The sequence below is a fragment of the Rhinopithecus roxellana genome, chromosome 1 (genome assembly GCF_007565055.1).
Source record: "Rhinopithecus roxellana isolate Shanxi Qingling chromosome 1, ASM756505v1, whole genome shotgun sequence".
Lineage (NCBI taxonomy): Eukaryota > Metazoa > Chordata > Mammalia > Primates > Cercopithecidae > Rhinopithecus > Rhinopithecus roxellana.
This window is the reverse complement of record NC_044549.1, coordinates 17,267,437-17,269,419: the sequence shown is the minus strand read 5'-3', so window position 1 is coordinate 17,269,419 and position 1,983 is coordinate 17,267,437. Positions and strand designations below refer to the sequence as shown.

Here is a 1,983-nt window from a genome sequence, read left to right as displayed (position 1 = left end):
CTTTGCCTGCATTTACACTTGTTGCACTCTTCTTTTCCATTAAAGGATGAGAGGTGGGAATTGGGTCCAGTGTTCTCAAATACTTATTAAGGATTCCCATTTAATCACTTTCTTGGCCTTCCAGAGCTTCTTTCAATATCTGACATGGAAATAGAATGATCAGTGGAGTTTTTGTATAATGTTAGGACTTGGAGATCCATTGCACAGCTAACTTTCTAGATACCTGTTCCTGCATTTGAAATGATCAAAAGTATTTTGGATCAGTGCTCACTTTGGAAGCATATATACTAAAATCGGAATGATACAGAGAAGATTAGCGTGGCCCCTGTGCAAGGATGACATGCAAATTCGTGAAGTGTTCCATTAAAAAATAAAAAAAGTATTTGAATCGTTGTATGATATTTATTTTAAAATGCAGCGGTGTTGCAAATGCTGTAAACTAATTTATGAATCAATGTGTTTATGAGTTGATATATTCACACATGTATTCATATTTGAAGAAATATCAGTGAGTAGTAATGGTCTAAAACCATATAATATGCTTTTAGAGTTGCTATGGTAACTTATTTTCTTGGAAAATCTAATAGGTGTCTGGAAACCTGCCATGGTTACTTACCAGCTATTGGAGAAATAGCACTGCATTTTATTTTTTAAAAAGATCTGCTTATTTATTAACTTTATTGTGAATTTCCATAAATTTTAGCAATATGAACTATTTTTAATTAGTGTCAATTGAAAGGAATTATAATTATATTTTCAAATAGTTAAGAAAATATAAATATAAACAAATAATCAATAAAGCCTTAAAAAGATGTATTTGAAAAGGCTTGTGTAGAGTGTCCGAAATCCAGAGCACCAAAAACTCCAACTACTGACAAGAATGTGCAGCAACAGGAACTCTTACTCATTGCTAATGGAAATACAAAATGGTACAGCCACTTTACAGGACAATTTGGTAATTTCTTATGAAATTAAACATACTCCTAGCATATGATCTAGAAATTTTGCCCCTGGCTATTTACCCAAATTAGTTAAAAATGTATGTCCATACAAAAATGTGGAAGTTTGTAACAGCTTTACTGAAAATCATCAAAACTTGGAGGCAACTAACATGTCCTTCAGTAGGTGAATGGATACACTGTGGCACATCATTGTCATCCAATGACAAGGAAATACTATTAAATGTTAAAATATATGAGCTCTCAAGCCATGAAAAGACACAAGGGAAACTTAAATGTCTATTACTAGATGAAAGAAGCCAATCTGAGAAGGCTCCATACTGTGTAATGCCAGGTATATGACATTCTGGAAAAGCCAAAACTATGGAGACAGTAAAAAGCTTAGTGGTTGACAGTAAAAAGCTTAGCTTAATGGGGAGTGAGGGGTAATAGACAGAGTGCAGAAGATTTTTAGGACAGTGAAACTGCTCCATATGATAACTATAATTTTGGGTACATGTCATCATACCTTGTTTCAAACTCATAAAATATACAACATTAAGAATTAACCCTAATGTAAACTATTAACTTTGGGTGATTATGATGTGTCAATGTAGGCTCATCAGTTGTAACAAATATACTGCCCTGGTGGGAAATGCTTAAAAAAGATCTGAGAAAATATAACACAGACAAATTCTTGATAAATATTTTTGAGAAAGAGAAGCAGAGAAAAAATACCCTTCAATGAAAATATTAAAACAAAAAAACAAGTATCCAGAACTTTAGAAGGTTTCTCCTTTGTACAAATTTTGAATTAAATAAGACAAAAGAAAAATACTTTTATGAGAAAATATACAATCCAGACTTTTTAGAAGTGATCAATAGTTATAAATTAATAATTCAGAAAAAAATATAATAAGACATAGTCTAAAAATAAGACTTATAAACGTAAATGTTCAGATTACTTTTAAAGAAAGGTATTTCACTATGTAAAACTATTTCAAAACATGGAAACATTGAAAAATTAATCGACTGTTTTTCTTTT

At 31.3% G+C, this 1,983-nt stretch overlaps 1 non-coding gene across 1 annotated transcript; it reads left to right on the top strand.

The window, feature by feature from the left end:
- Positions 1-263: 263 nt before the first annotated feature.
- Positions 264-370, top strand: LOC115900842. Its single transcript, XR_004060490.1, has one exon. It is a non-coding gene; the product is annotated as a U6 spliceosomal RNA (small nuclear RNA).
- Positions 371-1,983: the final 1,613 nt, after the last annotated feature.